Raw genomic sequence first — 19,799 nt, 5'->3', positions numbered from 1 at the left:
CCTCCGTGGCTCAGCAGTTGAGCATCTGCCTGTGGCTCGGGGTATGGTCTTGGGGTCCTGGAATCGAGTCCCGCATCAGGTTCCCTGCATGGAGCCTGCTTCTCCCTCTGCCTGTGTCTCTGACTCTCTCTCTGTGTCTCTCGTGAATAAATAAATAAAACCTTAAAAAAAAAAATTGTAGTGTGTAAATCCCGGTCCATCAGGGAGTGGGAAATTCCAAAGAGGGTCACCAAGCAAAGAAGAGAGAAAAATAAAGAAGATCTAGACAGGAGAGGGCAGGGATTCTCCCTCTGGTCCTCCCAGCTTAGGATTTGCCTGTCCCTTAACAAGGAAGGATTAGAGCAAATACCAGAAACACCCAAAGTATTATCTGTAGTGTTGTGCTATGAATGATTACTTAGACTGAGAGTGGAGTAACAATATGCAATTACAGCATTTGTCCTTTTATCATCAACATAAAATCCTGAGCAAAAGACCTCCTTCGGGCATTGTTAATGGAACAGGGGAGGATTCAGCTGATAATGGCACTGCAGGCCTGTGACCCTTGCAACCTTCCTTTTTTAAAAAGTTTCTATTTTTTAAAGTAATCTCTACACCCAACATGGGGCCTCAACCAGTGACCTCAAGATCAAGAGTCGCATGCCCCTCAGACTGAGTCAGCCAGGCAACCGTGTCCCTTGTAACCTTTCTTAAGAGAGGGAAAGACACACACACATGCATGCACACACACAGAGGAAGAGAGGGGTAGAGAGAGAGAGAGAGAGAGAGAGAGAGAGAGATGGGAAGGTGAGTTAGGGGTAAACAGGGCTATGCAGGGATAGGAAGGGGGCCACGGAAGCAGGCTCACAAAAATCCCCAAAATGTGGAGATGAAAGTAAACCAGAGATAAAAGAAACCAGACCATCCTGTCCCAGGTGCCAGAGGTGGGGTCTTGTTATAGCAGCTACTTATAACAACAAAAAATCATCCTACTCTAAAAAGGAAGTAAGCCATTAAAGATGTTATCACTAGTCCTTACAATATAAGAGAGAAGGAGAGAAGGGAAGGAGAGAGAATTAAGACCTAACGCCCGCCCTAAGTCACCATTTTGTGTAATGAATGAACATCTCTTCTTTGCAACTAGAATGTTACTATTTGTTATAAGCCATCACCCTTGGAATAAATGAAAAGGTAATATTCAACTCATTTTTACTTTTTATTTTTTTAAAAGATATTATTTACTTATTCATGAGAGACACAGAGAAAGAGAGAGGCGGAGACCCAGGCAGAGAGAGAAGCAGGCTCCCTATGGGGAGCCCGATGTGGGACTCGATCCCAGGACCTGGGGGTCACCACCTGAGCTGAAGGCAGATCCTCAACCCCTGAGCCCTCCAGGTGCCCCCATTCAATGGCTTTAGAAGACGCTTTGAAGTATTGATTTGGAGCCTAAGAGGCATGAGTTCTGATTCTGGTTCTGCCATTTCCAGGCTGCCTGGTTTAGGGAAAGTTGCATATCTGCACCTGGGATAGGGACATCCCCATGACACAGTAATAACAGGTACCTGGCAGGGTTGCTGTGATGATGTGAGACGATGCCAGCACCCTGTGAACGCGCAACACATGTCATCCCTAGCCACTGGATGTGTCCCACCGCATAGATTTCCTCTTGAGGAGATGGAGAACAACACAGAACCATTAGCCCTGCCTCCTGCGGGGCCATCTGGCATTGAGTTTTTAGCTGCACATCCGGGGGACAAGCTGCACATCACTCGTGCCATAAAATAAAGGAAGTAATAATTCTCCTCTGACCAGTCAAGGGGTCAACTGAAGGGACCTGGAATTTTACACCCTGAAGGATAACACAGAAAGCCGTGCCCGAGGTCCCCCAGTTGCTGGTTTCAGGATGTTGGCTGAGGGGAAGAGGCTGATTTGTATGCCTGAGGCTTTGCATTATCCATTAGCATCGTGGTCTCTGAGTTCTTGTCATAACCTGCGAAGTATTTTATGAAAGAATTAACCCCAATTAGCTTTTGGTGAAATAAGATAATACACTACGGAAGCCTTGCTCATTTTCTGCGTGCATTTTACTGCTACGTAAGACAAGGAGAGTGAGAAAATGGTAGAGGAAAAAATGTCAGGAAAGGCAGAGGGATGTGCAGAGAGGAAGCAGATAGTGATCTTATTCTTCTTTGCTAAATATGTATTTTCTAGACCACTTTTTTAGCTACCGAAAAAACTAGCAGGGCCGAGTGTTATTTATTTATTTATTTTTAAATGAAAGACCACATACTGCTTTTCTTTCTCATTTTAAAGTAAGACATGTTTATTATAGAAAGTAACAAAAGCATATTTTAGAAGAATGCATTTTAAATTTCCCATAATGTTGTTAACCAGATGTACCCGTTTGTAACATTTTGGTGCATTTAATTCTAATGTGTTGTCTATGTCTGTAGGTCGAAACCATATAGAACAGATAGTTTTGTATCTTCCTTTATTATTTTTTTATTATTACTAGATGTATTTCTGTGCATCTTTGAAAATTCTTTTAAAGATAAAATCCGATCAATTCATTATACCACAGAAAAATAAACTGTAAATGAATCAGAGATCTAAATGTTGAAACATTGATCTATATGATGCTAGAAGGAATCATGAATTTTTTTAGTCTAGGTGGAGGGAAAAATATCTTAAGTACGACTTAGAATTCGGATGCAGTTTAAAAAAATGATAAATTTGATTATGTAAAAATGAAAACTATTTTCATGGCCAAAAAAAAAATCATCATAAGCAAAGTCAAAGGACAAATAACAAATTGAGAGGAAATATTTACAGCATGTATCACAGGTAAAGTACTAATTTCCCTACTATATCAAAAACATAAAGATTGAAGAGCAAAAGACCAAAATTCCTACAGAAAAAAAAAATGAACATGAGATATTAACAAGTTATACGTATATGTGTGCATATGTGTATCATGTCAATTGATAAAGAGATGTTCAATTTTATTTATAATAAGAGAAATTCAGATTGAAAGGGAACTGAAATACTCTACTCAAATGTCAGATTGGCAAAAAGTTCAAAGTTTAGCTTGGTGGAGAAGAAAAGGGTACTTTGTGCGATATTGGTAGGAATGCAAAATGGTGCCATCTCTGTGGGGAGGTGTGGTATAATAATGAATGTGTCTCGTGCTTGTCCCGATCCCTGAGCCCCTAAAGCCTGGGGAACTTCCTGAGTGGTAGGAATATCTTCTGTTATTCATAATAAACCTGTTTAGATTAGACCTGAGTTCAAGCTAATAAGGTGACTTCTAGGCCGGCGGTGGGGGTGCAGACCCTTAACAGCCTCGGATGAGGCCAGTGACCAGAAGACCAAGTGATGAGAAGGTTGAAATGTCAGCTTCAATCCTGACTTCGGGGCAGGGGAGGAAGGCACAGCTGGAGACCAAGCTCTATGACAACTCTTCCACAAGGAGGGTTTCTTTGGTTTTGTTTTTAAGGATTTTCTTTGTTTGACAGAGAGAGAATGAGAGAGAGAGAGCGAGAGAGAGAGAGAGAGAGAGAGAGCGAGAGCGCATGTGCCCAAGCTGAGCTGGGGGAGAACTGGGGTGGGGGGAGCAGGTTCTCCCCTCAGGACCCCAGGATCATGAGCTGAGTGGAAGGCAGATGCCTCACTGACTCAGCCCCAGGTGCCCCTTGGACAAGGAGGTTTGATGAGTTTGGGACTGGTTGACAGTTGAGGTGCTGGGAGGGTGGTGCCCTGGAGGGAGTTTGGAAGCTCTGCACCATCGCCCCCCCCCGCCCCCCCATTAGCCTGTCCTCTGCATCTCTTCTATTTGGCTATTCCTGAATTGTATCCTTTGTCATAAATAATCAATGTAAATAAAGTGTTTCCTGAGTTTATGAGCCATTCCTACTGATGAAGTTTCGGACAATGGGTGAGGTTTGGTGGGGTGAGTCCGGAGCTGATGACCAAGAAGGAATTCTTGAGACGTCTTTGGTGCAAGATGGTGGTTTTTCTGAAAGCACAGGGGCAGGACCCGTGGGCAGGAAGAGCGGGGGCCTGGGAGGGTGGCTGAGTACACACCTGCAGACTTGGGGGAGGGAAGGGAAGGGAGGTTTCAGCGGGTTTTCACATGTGGAGGAGGACCTAGGAGACACTGAGGCCATCATCAAGTTAAAGGTTGTTTTCCCTGCAGCAAGACCTTGGGAACCTGCTGGGGAATGCCACACAGATCCCACCCGGGGCGGGGGTTGGGGAGTAGGAGGGGGTCGTGTGTGGGGTGGCAGCTTGTGCTTTGTCCTCAGCGAGCCCTCTGCTCCCCATCACTATCACCTGTTTTATTGCACTGTTACATTCAAGAAATTCCCTTTCTGAATGGATGTGGAAAGTTGGACACTACCTGGGACAGGAGAATGGTGAATAATAATCTGGGCACATTAAAAATCACCCGTATGACTGTGCATTTTTCTCATGTGTTAAGGCCCCGAGTAGCGTAACCTGGAGACGGGCGTTGGGGAGAGATGAAGGGTCTTTCCACTTTCCTTCAAGCCAATTTGAGAAGATCATTTGAAAATGGATTCTCAACCGAGTTCCATCTACTTGTGGTTCATATGTATACTAGATTTTGGCAAAAGGTTGATTGCCAGTCTTCCATTTTAGTATTATTGTGTCTGTCACATATCTTCCCATATCATTTCTAATTATTTTAATGGGGAATTGGTAACAGTTGCATCAGAAGCCATTTAAAAATGTTAACTCTTAGATTTTTTTATAGTAACGTTTTATGGAATCCCATGAGGGATCTGTCTGTCATTCTTCGTTTTTAGTAACTTCTTCTCTGGATAAACTGTTGACTTCTCTTGATTTTGAGCTGAAGAACTTAATTTTTTTAGACAAGTAAAAGTTTAATAAGCACAAAATGTAGAATCTCTAAGCTAAACATTTCAGAGAAGGCTCTAGTCCTCATTGTTTTCTTGTTAGGTTGCTAGGGCTGCTGTAACCAAGCATGACAAATTGAGTGGCTTCAACAACAGAAATGTATGGTCTCAGTTCTGGAAGCTAAGAGTCCAAAATCAAGGTGTGGTCAGGATTGATTCCTCCCAAGAGCTGTAGGGAGACCCTCCTCTATGCTTCTCACCTGGCTTCTGGTGGGTTCCTGACAGTCTTTGGCACCTGTTGGCTTGTAGAAGCGTTACCCCAATCTCTGCATTAATCTTCACAGAGTGTTCTCTGTGTGTGCATGTCTGTGTCCAGATTTTCCCTTCATAGAAGGGGACCCATCCTATTAAATTAGGGGCCCCCCAACTCCTGTACGAATTCACCTTAACTAATTGCATTTGCAACAACTCTATTTCCAAATAAGATTACATTCTGGGTTTCAGGACATCAACAAGTGAACTGAAGTGACGGGGGGGTGGGGGGCAGGGGGGGCTGTAATTTAACTCCTATCATTTACTATATAATAAGATCTCCAAGAATTCTAATCCCCTCCATATACTTATGACCAGCTTTCTTTTTATTATTATTTATTTTTTAATTTAAATTCAATTGATATATAAAGTGTTATTGGTTTCAGAGGTAGAGCTCAGTGATTCCTCAGTCTTATATAACACCTGGTGTCATCACATCACGTGCCCTCCTTAATCCTCGTCACCCAGTTACCCCATGCCCTCCATCCGCCTCCCTTCCAACGACCCTCAGTTTGTTTCCTGTGATTAAGAGTCTCTTATGGTTTGTCTCCCTCTCTGATTTTGTCTTGTTTTATTTTGCCCTCCCTTCCCCCATGCTCGTTTTGTTTCCTAAATTCCACAGCTGAGGGCGATCCTATGGTATTTTTCTTTTTCTTTTTCTTTTTTTTTTTTTTTTTTAGATCTTATTTGTTTATTCATGAGAGACAGAGAGAGAGAGACAGAGACACAGGCAGAGGGAGAAGCAGGCTCCATGCAGGGAGCCCGACGTGGGACTCAATCCTGGATCTCCAGGATCAGGCCCAGGCTGAAGCAGCGCTAAACTGCTGAGCCACCCGGGCTGCCCTATTTGTCTTTTTCTGATTGATTTATTTCACTTAGCATGATACCCTCTAGTTCCAAACATGGCATGCAAATGGGAAGATTTCATTTTTTTGATGACTGAGTAGTATTCCATCGTATATATGCCACATCTTCTTTATCCATTCATCTGTATGACCAACTTTCTAAAGTAAAGGCAGTGGGAAAGGACAAACAAAAGGCAGAGGTGAGAAAGTGAAATAACTTTCAATGAACTCTTGTAATGTGCCAGTTAATATTAGACCTTTGAGCAAATTACATCTTATTGTCAAATGTCAATTGTATCAGGGAGGCAGGCACAAATGACCAAAGCTGAAACTCAAAATAATGAAGTCACTTTCCAAGGATCAGTTAGAAACTGGATTCAGACTTGGATATGTTTGACTACAAAGCCCACACGCTTTGCTTTACTCCTTCCTTGTCTCTCTCTCTCTCTCTCTCTCTCTTTTTTAAGATTTTATTTATTTATTCATGAGAGACACAGAGAGAGGCAGAGACACAGGCAGAGGGATAAGCAGGCTCCCTGCGGGGAGCCCAATGTGGGACTCGATCCCAGGACCCTGGGGTCATGCCCTGAGCCAAAGGTAGATGCTCAACCGCTGAGCCACCCAGGCGTCCCCTTCCTTGCCTCTCCCCTTGCCTCTCCGCAAAGGCAAAATATTCATAATAATGCTAATTATAAGAATAGTCACAACAACAATAACTCATGGAAATGTTTCATTAAAGCCATTGTCTCTTGCAGCATAGAACAACACAACAAACAAAGCAGTGGGTGATATTTCTGACAGGGTGATTCCATTCTCCCTAAACATTCACAGCAGGATTTTCCTTCCTACAGTTGAATAGAGGTTAATTTCTAAGAGATAAAGGGGGGAAGAAACAACAGAATCCAATTTAAATATTTATGAACGTCAAAAATTAAAAACTCATATTTTTTTTTACATTTCGTTTTGGAATCTTCAGCCTGGTGATAAGGACAGTGCTATCCTGAGACTTTCAGGAAATTGTTAACAGCAATAGCTAACAGTTACTGAAGCCTCCTGTGTGCCCACCACTGTGCCAAGAGCTTGTCATATATTAATTTGTATAAACCTCACACAATCTTGTGGGTTAACAGTGGCATTACCACCACTTTATAGATGAAGAAGCAGAGAAACACAGCTCATTTTCAAAGCCGGTTCCCAAACATTATGCCTGGTTGTTACTCACTGAATAGAAAAGTTAAACCACCAAATGAGAGTTGCCTGTGATCAAAATTATGTCTTGTAGTCAAACATGGCTTATTCTAATGGAGAAATATATTGGTTAGAGCAAGGGGTTTGGGGTCAGACCTGAACCTTATTAATTAGGTGACCTTAGGCAAGTTGTTTAGCTCTCCTGGGCCTCACTTATCATTTTCAAAATTGGGATAATAATACTTTCCCACAGGATTATTATGAAGTTTAAGTGAGATAATACATGCAAAGCACACTCACTGCTGCATAGGTAAGAAATATTCATTATTTTTATATAACAGGTATAATATTCGTTTGAATAATATTCAGATACATTCCATGTCTTATAAATCTTGTTAACTGGTAACTTCTCACCCTATAAAGAAGAAGGTTCAAATGCTTTAGGAAAAAGATAGATACCTATTAGAACAAGAAGATCATTGTTTATGTATTTGTGTGAGATTGAAATAAGATTCAAAAGCCAAGTTTTGTTAAGAAAGAAGTGGTTTTTAAATTTCTTTTAGCTTTAATAACATACAGAGAATTGAGCCCAAATGTCTAAAATACACATTTCTTTATTTGGGGAGGGAAGATACTTCTTTGAAGTCTCTATCTGACTGGCTTTCTCTCTAGAATAAGGACATGGCATAGAGGGCGTGGGGATGAGAGGAAGAAGCATAATGAAAGGAGATTAAGGAAGTCGGCAGGGTCCTTAGGACTGGAAGCACGAGAAAGCACCTCAAGAAAGTGGGTCGAAATAAAGCACTTTCAGAAACACCCAGTAAGGTAGGATGCCTCCAAAACCACCAAGGCTAATGGCCTGCTTCCCTGGTCTGAATATGGGGAGGCTGCCAACCTCTGGGAGCAGTCTGGTTTGGGGTTAACTGCTACATCCACATGGTGTAGTAGCAAGGGTGTGGAGGTGATGGTAAGAGATGGTAAGAGCCATAGCAGCACTCTGGGTTCCCTAGAGCTCAGAGGTGGTGAATACAGGCAAGAAAGTAGGCAGAAGTATAAAGATGCCAGAGATGAGCAGACACCTAGGATTAGAGTGAAGAGCAGGGACTTCCACCCCAGAAACTGGGAATGGAAAACACAGTAGCAGATTTCAGTAGTGGGTGCTGGTATCTCTTTACACACTGCGATAGTGACCCCACAGTTTAAAGTAAGCCTGTAGACAATACTTCCCCTTTTGTCTTAGTGCCAGCTAGGACAGGAGCAAGGGAAACAACAGAACTCTCAAAGGCTAGATATTTTCTGAGGCATCCACACAGCGATTGCAGACATTAAGCCATAGGTCAGATGACACTACTGGATTGTACCAAAATGTAGTGTATTTTCTTCTGCTACTCAGTGGCTTGGGTCTCACGAGTAGAACAGATAAGATACAGGAAATAACGCAATGATAATTACACATCTCGCCTCATACAAGGGCATATGTGGGATGCTTAAAAACCAGAGTACAGGGCAGCCCCGGTGGTGCAGCAGTTTAGTGCCGCCTACAGCCTGGGGTGTGATCCTGGAGACCCAGGATCGAGTCCCACGTCGGGCTCCCTGCATGGAGCCTGCTTCTGCCTCTGCCTGTGTCTGTGCCTCTCTCTCTGTGTCTCTCATGAATAAATAAATAAAATCTTAAAAAAAAAATAAACAACAACCAGAGTACAGCGAGTATTTACACCAAGATCTGGTTATAGTCCCTACTAAAGTTAGAATTTAAAGTTGTCTTGAAGGCAGAGCCATGAACCTATGAGGAAAAGAACAGAAGAGGAATTGAATTCGATTGTCATGTGGAAATACAGAGAGAAAGAAAGAGTATGTGGTTTCTGGCCTTCAAAACAAGCTATTTGAATATGCAGTAAAAGAGTAGATTTGAAAGTCAGGCTTTTTTTTTTTTTTTTTTAAGAAATTAAAAGATTTTCTAAATTTAACAGCTACCTTTATCATATTAAGAGACAGACTTTGGTGAACCAGATCATAGAATTTTACTCTAGATCCAGGATAGAGAAAGGAAGTAAAGAGAAGCCAAAAAGGCCACTCCTTCTGACTTGAGTAATTTCATGAGTAATGAGAGAGAGAGAGAGAGAGAGAGAGAGAACTCAAGAAGCTGAGAGGCCAAAGGCCTTGCTTGTTCTGTCCTCCATAAACACTAGGCTTCAAGCAGAGGTTAGAGACTGTCTTAGAAATATCTAGAAAGGAATGGGAGTCCAGGAGCACTGGGCTTAGTGCTGTGCCCCCTTTGCACACATGGAGGCCGAGAGTCTTTGGAAATAACCCCCACACAGTTAATTTCCATGTTGTACAAGGATGGCATGAAGGTAGTGGCAGAGGGCAAGTGAATAGATCAGTGGTGTAAGTTGGCTTCTCTGGAAGTAGATGCTGAGACAGAATTTGGGCTGCAGGATGTTTATTAGGAGAAATTGGTGAGATTATGGTGAGACCCAACAGAGTCTCAGCCAACGCAAAGGGAAACCCTGGAGCGGGAGTTGCCAATGTTGTACTGCAATCTGCTGAATTGGCCAGGCCTTCATACTCCTACATCACTTGTCACTCGGTCATAAGATGAGGGTCACTCTGGGAAGAGCATGGCCTCAGGCAAGATATCTTTCTGTAGCTGAAGCAGATCCTGAAGGAGGTCTAAGCCAGAGACCATCTGCTGATCACTCTCGCAGCTACCAGGGCAGCAAGTCTTTCCTTGAAGGGGGATCTGGGCAGAGATCCTTATGTCTACCACAGTGAGTCTGAGGCAAAGTTCCTACTTCGCCTTACCTGAAGGACTCTGAAGTACCTATTAGTCCCAAAGAGGCAGATTCTCCGTCCTGAGAGGGAAGTGAACAGAAAGGCTGCTGAGTAGATCTGCAGAGAAATAGGGCCAGTAGCCCCTTGGTGGGATGCTCCATTTGAAGACACATCCCTTCCAGTCACTGGACATCTGGGACTAGGAGGATTCTGAGACCAGCATAGTTTTGAGGACCCCCATCTTGCCACCCTAACCACACCTGTACTACTTTCCACATCCAGATGCCATTTTGGAGTGGAGCAAAAGGAGCACTGAAGCACTGAGCATTCACTGGAGTTAAGGGACCAGAGATTGAAACACCTAAAGACATTTTGAATGATTGGATCAGACTAAGGTTCCATATTTAGACTAAAACTGGGTTTTTAATTTACCATTATCTAGCAGGCCAAGGGATGGTCCAGGAGACAACATCAGTTAAGAGGTACTCAAGGAAGCTACATCTGCTTTGTACATTCATGTGTGGTGTGAGGGATGTTTTGTATCTGTTGCATCACCAAAGAGAAACAAGCACTAAACCTTCATTTAACAAGAATTCTGGACTTGGAGGACAAAAATGAGGTAGGAGGAGGGGTCAGGATTATGTTTTCTGAGAAGATACATTATGCAATCGCTAGCTTTGGTTGGTACACGGTGTAATTTTTCATTCTGGCTTACCTCCTATATGAAGTTCTGAAATATTAGGACCTTATTCACTCTTGCTGACCATAAAAATTATATGTTAAACAAAGCCTAAGATTTAGTAACCTACAAATCACTTCTGACTTCCTGCTACTGTGAAAACCTACACCCAGCAAGAAAAAGAGAAAAAAATGGCTGCAGTTGATCTCATTCCCCATGAAAATTACAAACACCAAAATCTTTGGCAGCCAGACACGAAAGAAAATTAAATCCACATAAATCTCTTCATCAGCAAGTAAAAGCCAAAAACAACACAATTGAAACTCGGGGATCAAAGAGTGGCAAGATGTGAGAGGCAGGCCATCTACTGTCAGGAGTCCCAGGCACAGCTCAGAATCGGTGGATGGAGCTTCAGATGAGAGAAGCCTGGGCCATCATCCTCTGGCTGTGCCAGCCCCTGGAGAGGGAGGCCACAGAGGAAAACGTCCAACAAAACCTTGGACCATAGTGGTTCTAATTCCGTTTAAACTTACTAAGCCCTTCAAATTGCTCAAAGGCTCAAAATGATCATTTTCACTATGGCTGCAAAAGCCTGACTCTCGAAGGAGTTACAGGCCATTTCTGAGTCAATTTGGGGGGACAATGTAGAGGACTTATTGTAGTGTTATGACATGTGCTCGTAGGCGTGTGAACATATCTTTCCAACCTCCCCAAAGTATCTGTAAGTGAACGCCTTTTCTTTTTTTTTTCCATCTTCATCATGTTACAAATAAAACTGATTATTAGAATAACAATATTAACAACTGACAGTTACTGAACTTTCACTACCGGCCAAGCACTGTACATACTAAGTGATTATAATCATTTTTTTCAATAATTCCTCTAACTCTTCCTGAGATAGGCATTATGTATCATTATGTCCACATTATCTTCAACAATAAGAAGCTCAGGGAGGTGAGGTAACTTGCAAAGTCACCCATTGAGGATAGAACTGAGTAAGGAAAAGAGTCCCAAGGGGAGGAAAAGCGATCAATAATGGTGAAACTGGCATAATTTTGTCTATGAGTCCTATAGTGTTGTCTCGGTCTGGGTTACCCAGAAAGCAGAGCCTGAGGCAAGGAGTTTGTGCTGTATATCTCTTCGATTAGGGAACGCATTTCCAGGTGTGAGGGATGAAGGGAGCGAAACAGAGAAGGAAGAGCCACTAGGAGACGAGGTTGTCAAGTTGGCAGGTGCTGGGTGAGACTGGATTGTTGAAATCCACAGGATCATCCTCCAGGAAGGCATGTAAACTGCATCTCAGAAAGTCCTTCTGGAGGGAGAAGGGGAAGGGAATTTATCTACCAGCGTCTCCTTTTGTCAATGTTTGGCCCATGGGGTGTCTGCTCCCTGCACCTCAGTGATTTACATGTGAGGGTCCTAAACAGAGCCCTGTGGCATTCTGCATCTTGGCATTAAAAAGGGCTAAAAGTGGAGGAGAGGCATATGAAAATGTCCACTTAGTCATTGGTTCTTCCCAGAAAATTAACCTGGGTGGTCGAGTCAGGTTCCCGAGAGGTATCTCCTCTTTCCTGGAATGGGAGGTACGACCAACCGTGGCCTGCTCCCATCTTGGTTAGACCATCTGGGTTAGGACCATAGCACTGCAGAGGATTCCATTGCGTAGCTCCTCGATCTAGAGTCTGATAAAATGTCTTGCTCTTGTGCAATGACTTTAGAAAACAAAATCCCTTTGTTTTGGACTCAGCAAGATACTAACAGCCCCAAGCCCACCTGGATTCTGTAATTTCAGCTAAAATTAAAATGCAGGGCTTTTAGTGATAAAAGTCGACAACTCTCCAGAAGCTGGAACTGATCCCCATAGTCCTCGGGAAAGTGGACTCTGGTGCGGAAGGCCTTCTGATTGCTGGGGCCCACGCCACCTGACTGTACGCTGAAAGCAAGGGCAACTGGGAAGGCATCTGCCATTCTCAGCTAGTAGAGTGGGTGGGATCTCTGCCTCACAATGAGAAGAATTAACCAAACAGAGGGAGGATTCAGATTCTGGGTAGCCAAAAATAATGTCAGAGGTCCATTTTTGTCTCCTTTTCCCTTCCTGTCAGCAGATTCTTTGCCTGGCGCCAGTGTTCTCCTCCTACCTATGTCTCTGACTTTTACCACTAAGCCTCCTTGCTAGCTCTAGCACAGCCAAACAATGGGGCAGAAATAAGCCAGCACCCCTTGCCTGGACTTCCTTGGCTTGGTTGGGCCAAGAGCTGCCGAAGCTCGGAACACGAGGCTTTGCGATTTACATCTGCACATGGGAGCTGAGAATTGGAAGCAGCAGCAGAAACAACTGCATCGCACATGGTTGTCCAACTCTCCAGTAGGGTTAATGCTGATTTACTACGACATAGGAGACTCCACTTACAGCCCTTGCTCTCGTTAACCAACGCCAACCAACTGTGTGATCTCGAGGAAGCGGCTTCATTACTTTGTATTTGGTGGCCTGATCTGGGAAGGAAGGATGGAGGCAAAGGAGAGAGGGAGGGAGGGAGGGAGAGGAAAGGAAGGGAAGGGAAGGGAAGGGAAGGGAAGGGAAGGGAAGGGAAGGGAAGGGAAGGGAAGGGAAGGGAAGGGAAGGGAAGGGAGGGGAAAAGAAGGGATAAGGCAAGGGAAGCTAACACATGGGAGTACTGGAATGTACTAGGAGTCTTACTTTCAGGCTTTACCAAAAGCTGTAAGATTTTTTTTTTTTGTAAGATATTTTGTTGATGAAGAAACTGAGACAAAGGGGCCGAGCCTTCCCCCATCACAGAATTAACACACTGCTGAGCCAGGATTTGAGTCCGTTTCCTCCAGCCTCAAAGCCCTTGCTCTTTCTTTGTGTCTGTTTTGAAAACGTTTTGAATTACAGAAATAATAAGAGCATTACTTTAAAGAGAAAAAAATTAAATGTGTCTGAAAAGACTCATGCCTTCTTAGACTCTCCATATCTCTCTCCCCAGCCCCACCCTGCTCCCCCCGGACAAACCTTCTCATGTCACCATATGCAAGCAGTCTTATAATTTTAGTGTGTATCCTTCCAGAGGCTTTTTTTTAATCCATTTACACACTATGCATACAACCGAAGTACATAATATTGTTTATATGTGTGTGTATTTTTCTATAAAAAATGACGGTATCATTCTTGAAATCTCTCTTTGCAGCTTGCTTTTTCATTTAACAGTAGGTCTTGCAGCTTTAGCTATGCTAGTACCTAAAGAGCTCTCCTTCCTTTTTATGTATTTATTTTTTTAAAAGATTTTACTTATTTATAAATGAGAGACACACAGAGAGAGGCAGAGACACAGGCAGAGGGAGAAGCAGGCTCTCTGCGGGAAGCCTGATGTGGGACTCGATCCCAGGACCCTGGGATCACGACCTGAGCCAAAGGCAGATGCTTTAACCACCGAGCCCCGCAGGCGCCCCCAGAGCTCTCCTTCCTTTTAGCTGCCACACAGTATTTTACTGCATAGTTTTCCGGCCACTCCCCTGCTGATGGGTATTTAGTTTGTTTGCTATTAGCCCATGTTTCTATTCCAACATGGTTCTCTCTGTTCCCCACTTTCACAGATGAGCTGTATGTTCTCTTTTGCCTCAAAAATTCTGTGGCATGAAGGAAACGAAATGAGTCTGAGGACATCATAATTCACTTCCAAACAACTAATTTATTAGGTAGCAAAACCACACCAAGTTGTGAAATATGTATGTTACCATTCAAAGAGCCACAGAGACTAAACAGAGGTATCCAAACAAGTCCAGGCGGGATAAATGGCTCCCTGGCAACTAGAGACAAACCCAAAGTCTACTTGGTGTTCACTCAGCTATGACTCAAGGCTTTGCATGGATATTCTTGATTATGGCAGCTGACTCTGTGATGGCTGAGGTCTAACATGATAGCATGGAATATGCTGGATACTATGCAGATTATATTATTCTAACATGATGTAATCCTTCAGAGCCGGTATTCTTATCTGCATTCTATCAATGAAACAAGTTGAGTCTTCAAGAGGCTAAGTGAGTCTGCCCAAGGTCCCAAACTCGTGACGGGACCAAGTCTCAAACCCAAGTCATCTATCTCCTTTCCACTGTCCTCAGTTTCCCTTAGCTGGAGTTAACTCAGAAGGCCTTGGTCCTAGAGAACTGGTTCTCATGTGATGGAAAGGATGTCGGCACCTGGCCCTGTGCCTACCTCTTCACCTCATCTCCCACTCTCTTCTGTCTCAGGGCCCTGGCCCTATATTGCTTATGACTCCCCCATAACACATTGCTATGGACTTCTGCACACACTGCTTCTCTTTTTCTAGAATATTTTTCTACTCGTTGTTGGGGCAACTCTTGCTCATGTTTCAGCTCAAGCATCACTTTCTCCAGGAGGCATCCCTGCTTCGCACTTGTCCAAGATTGGGTTAAGGCTCCTTTCCCACGGTGTTTTGTGTTTACCTTTCTCAGAGCACCTGCCAATGAATTATGCATTTTTGTTACTTGTCTGTCTCCCTACTTGCTTGTCTTCCCGGTGAGCTCCTTGAGAATTCGTAATTGAATCTCTAACTATAAGCATAGTGTCTCATGAACAGTGAAAATTCAATAAATGTTTGATGACTAAATCTTGGAGTGACAGCGGAATAGAACCTGGGAGTGGACTCTTCCACCACATATATGCTGCTGGCCCCAAGATGGTCACCTCAGTGCTCCACTCCCACCCCTCCTGCCTATTGAGCTTCCTAGCACCTCACTTCCTGAGCTGGCAGGTGGTTTTTTTTTTTTTTTTTTTTTTTTTTCTGCGTTTGGTAGGTAACAAGGAGAGTGTGACAGAGGGGGTCAGAAAGCCTGGACTTACGAAGCCTGGGATCCTTAGAGACAAAGTCTCTGAGGACAAAACAGCTCTTCCTTATGTAGCATCCAGATTTATTTTACCTACAAAGGATGGGACCCTCTACTTCACATGAAGCTGGCAGGATAAAATGCTAAGAGAGAAAAGAGAGCTGAGTTTTATTGAGGAAAAAAAAATGCATTGTAGAAAAAAAATAATGAAGATATTATTAGAGAAGCTAATTATAATGGAGAAGATCCATTATTATAAGAAGCTAAGAAGTTATCAAGACAAATGTATCTTTCAATAGTTTTAAAGAACAAAAATCCTAAGATCCAAACCAGGAATGTGTGACACAGAAACAGATTTTGCAGATGATAAATTGCTCTCCTGTACACATTTTTCTCTTTTCAGTTACAGATCATTTGATGAAAAGAATTTGTTTATTCCAAGTTTGCCAACATAGTTTTTGTTTTGACAGTGCAAGGGATGTATCAACTTTCCCGAATGGCCTTTGAAGCCTCTCGATGTAGAAATTTGGTGTTCTAGGCAATGCTTAAAAAGTATTCATGGGGGGGCACCTAGGTGGCTCAGTGGTTTAGCACCTGCCTTCAGCCCAGGGCATGATCCTGGAGACCTGGGATCGAGTCCCGCGTGGGGCTCCCTGCATGGAGCCTGCTTCTCCCTCTGCCTGTGTCTCAGCCTCTCTCTCTCTCTCTCTCTCATGAATAAATAAATAAAATCTTTAAAAAAAAAAGTATTCATGGAACTGGAACAGAAAACTTGTGTTAACTAAATATTAGGGAGGAGAAAAATAGTAGCATCAGAAAGAAATTACCCTACACTCCAGAAAAGGCTAATACTGGAGGCCATCTGATCATTTGATTATTGTTAAAAATAAAAGGTAATAATAGTTTTTGTTTACTGAGTCTCGACTGTATGCTGGTCATTGTGATAGATCCCAGTGATGCAGCGGGAAAGCAAAACAGATATGTCTTGCCCCCAAGTAGGTAGATATTGAACAGATAATTATACAGACGTGTATATAATTATAAGGGTTGGTAAGAAGAGAGGATTTTAAAAGAAAGAGTAATAGAGGAGACCTACTCTAGATTGATCATCAGGGAAGAGCTCCTCGAGAAAATGATGTTTAAGCTGGGACCTAAAGAATGAGAAAGAGACAAACCAGATGAACCGTGGTGGGGAAAGAGGTGTGGGCAGAGGCCAATGACATCTTGACATTGGAAAGAGCTTGGCCTCTCTAAGGAACTGAAAAAACAAACCATCAGTTGTTTTCCTGCCGGTTGGCAGATTAATTCCTGCCCCTAAGCCCTGGCATGTAGTACCCGGGCCTGAGCCCCGCAGGTCATGGCAGGCTATCTTGTCAGGTGGCTCTGCTGAAGGAGGAGATTGGAACGTAGGCAAAAGGGAGAAGCTAGGATATTTCTACTTTTTTTTTTTTTTTTTTCCTGGCTCAAGAGATCCTCTCCAGCAATGGTGACGTCTTTCCATGGCTTTAGTTTTTTGTTTTGGGTTTTTTTTTTTTTTTTTTTTTTGGCTTTGTATAAAACATAGTGATAACCCCTGTCCTTTATTTTGGAACTAAGATAATTGGCTGGGGATACAGTCCTTCCAGTTTAGTGGCACCTCCTTATACACAGGGGTGTCGTTGTGGTTACAATCAACCTAGTTGCTTCCTTCTAGGAGGTCATAAGTTTATAAGAAATAGAAAGGCTAACAAATTGCAGCATTCACAGATTAAGGCCTTATTCGTTTTCCCACTAAAAGGGGTGGGGGAATCCTGTGACCCATTTCTGGAACAGCTTGCAAAGCCATTAAAGTTTTGATCAGGGCAGCCAAGGTTTTTCACAGTGACTCACATGATCAGAAATCCACATGGAAGCAGCTGCCTGAATTTTTTTCTTTCTTTCTCTCTCTCTCTCTTTTTTGGGGGGGTGGGGTGGGGTGGTAACAATAGTGAGTAGAGAAGTCTACCCTTAGCGTAGGGAAGTTGCACATGACCTAGAGTGAGTTGAGTATTTATAATTTACATAGTAATGATAATAATTAATTAATTAATTAATTGGGCACTAACCTTGTTCTAGCATCTGTACTAGTTTCTTTACAAATTTTCATAAGAGATCAAAATCGCCCTCAGGGGTGTTAGCATTATTTCCTCCTTTTGTAAGAAAGCTTGGGAATATCCTTGAAACCTTCTTAAGGTCAAGGAGATGGTGATTTGATACAAATTCACATCTGTTCAGAGTTTAAAATCCATAACACTGTGCTACACTATAGTATTTCCTTTTTGTACGGGTAATCTCATAATGGCTGATTTTCAGAGTGGAGGTAAGCTTTACAAAACTAGATAACGAACTATATTCAGCTTTAAATATCAGCAGCAATTGACCCGGGCCTGCTGGTTTGTGACTGGTGGCACTGCCGTGGGACCAGAAAGGAGCTTAGGCCCTATGGGCCTGTGCACGTTCGGGGCAGCCTCGGCCTTGGCCTGGCGGCCTTCTCAGTCTTCCTCTGGCTGAGATCCTCGGCCAGTGAGCAGGAGCTCAGGCTCAGGTCTTGCACCGTCGGGTTTCTGACGGCTTCCCATGCCACACCCCACCTCTGCACTCTCTCAGGACGCTGGCCAACCAGTCTCACCCTACAGGAGGCCAACCTCACCTGGGAGGCCCTGGGGTGGGGGAGTCTCAGAGAAGCTCCCTTTCCTCCCACAGCATAAACCCCAAGGCCTCTGAGGCCCAGCCGGCTGGAGAGCATCTTACCAGAATGTGTTGGGCGGGGTCTTTGCCAACAAGAGTACCTCGGCCTGTAGCACCCATGCTGGAGTTCTGTCAACACAAAGAAATCAATCAGGAATGGATGCTGTATTTTGTCAAATGCTTTCTCTGCATCTAATGAGAGGATCATATGGTTCTTCGTTTTTCTCTTGCTGATATGATGAATCACATTGATTGTCTTACGGGTGTTGAACCAGCCTTGTGTCCCGGGGATAAATCCTACTTGGTCATGGTGAATAATTTTCTTAATGTATTGTTGGATCCTATTGGCCAGTATCTTGTTGAGAATTTTTGCATCCATGTTCATCAGGGATATTGGTCTGTAATTCTCCTTTTTGGTGGGGTCTTTGTCTGGTTTTGGAATTAAGGTGATGCTGGCCTCATAGAACGAATTTGGAAGTACTCCATCTCTTTCTATCTTTCCAAACAGCTTTAGGAGAATAGGTATGGTTTCTTCTTTAAACGTTTGATAGAATTCCCCTGGGAAGCCATCTGGCCCTGGACTCTTGTGTCTTGGGAGGTTTTTGATGACTGCTTCAATTTCCTCCCTGGTTATTGGCCTGTTCAGGTTTTCTATTTCTTCCTGTTCCAGTTTTGGTGGTTTGTGGCTTTCCAGGAATGCGTCCATTTCTTCTAGATTGCCTAATTTATTGGCGTATAGCTGTTCATAATATGTTTTTAAAATCGTTTGTATTTCCTTGGTGTTGGTAGTGATCTCTCTCATTCATGATTTTATTAATTTGAGTCTTCTCTCTCTTCTTTTTAATAAGGCTGGCTAATGGTTTATCTATCTTATTAATTCTTTCAAAGAACCAACTCCTGGTTCTGTTGATCTGTTCCACAGTTCTTCTGGTCTCGATTTTGTTGAGTTCTGCTCGAATCTTTATTAACTCTCTTCTTCTCCTGGGTGTAGGATCTATTTGCTGTTTTTTCTCTAGCTCCTTTATGTGTAAGATTAGCTTTTGTATTTGAGTTCTTTCCAGTTTTTGAATGGATGCTTGTATTGCGATGTATTTCCCCCTTAGGACTGCTTTTGCTGCATCCCAAAGATTTTGAATGGTTGTATCTTCATTCTCATTAGTTTCCATGAATCTTTTTAATTCTTCCTTAATTTCCTGGTTGACCCTTTCATCCTTTAGCAGGATGGTCCTTAACCTCCACGTGTTTGAGGTCCTTCCAAACTTCTTGTTGTGATTTAGTTCTAATATCAAGGCATTATGGTCTGAGAATATGCAGGTGACGATCCCAATCTTTTGGTATCGGTTCAGACCCGATTTGTGACCCAGTATGTGGTCTATTCTGGAGAAAGTTCCATGTGCACTTGAGAAGAATGTGTATTCAGTTGAGTTTGGATGTAAAGTTCTGTAGATATCTGTGAAATCCATCTGGTCCAGTGTATCATTTAAAGCTCTCGTTTCTTTGGAGATGTTGTGCTTAGAAGACCTATCGAGTATAGAAAGAGCTAGATTGAGGTCACTAAGTATAAGTGTATTATTATCTAAGTATTTCTTCACT

The sequence above is a fragment of the Canis lupus genome, chromosome 11, assembly GCF_048164855.1.
Source record: "Canis lupus baileyi chromosome 11, mCanLup2.hap1, whole genome shotgun sequence".
Lineage (NCBI taxonomy): Eukaryota > Metazoa > Chordata > Mammalia > Carnivora > Canidae > Canis > Canis lupus.
This window is presented reverse-complemented; position numbering follows the sequence as displayed.